This window comes from Tupaia chinensis, unplaced genomic scaffold (genome assembly GCF_000334495.1).
Source record: "Tupaia chinensis unplaced genomic scaffold, TupChi_1.0 Scaffold143759_1, whole genome shotgun sequence".
Taxonomy (NCBI): domain Eukaryota; kingdom Metazoa; phylum Chordata; class Mammalia; order Scandentia; family Tupaiidae; genus Tupaia; species Tupaia belangeri.
The window spans coordinates 731-1,003 of NW_006203608.1; positions in this window are offsets into that span (position 1 = coordinate 731).

The following is a 273-nucleotide window of genomic DNA, read 5'->3' on the forward strand; positions in this document are numbered from 1 at the left end:
CTGACACCCAAAACTGAAAGATACCTAGAGAAAAATGTATAGAATCTCACCATTGATAATTATGGTGTTAAGTACACTTGGAACGCTAAGCCAAAATTGAGCCTCAAGGAACCATATCACACCTGATTTGGTACACAGTACAAAACTCTGTATCCCTGAGGACAAAACAGAGACAATAGGCACACCCCAAAAGCACCCACAACTGAAAGTTCTCTTGAGAAATGTTCATAGAGACCCACCATTGAGAGTCATGCTGTTAAGTACACACTGAAC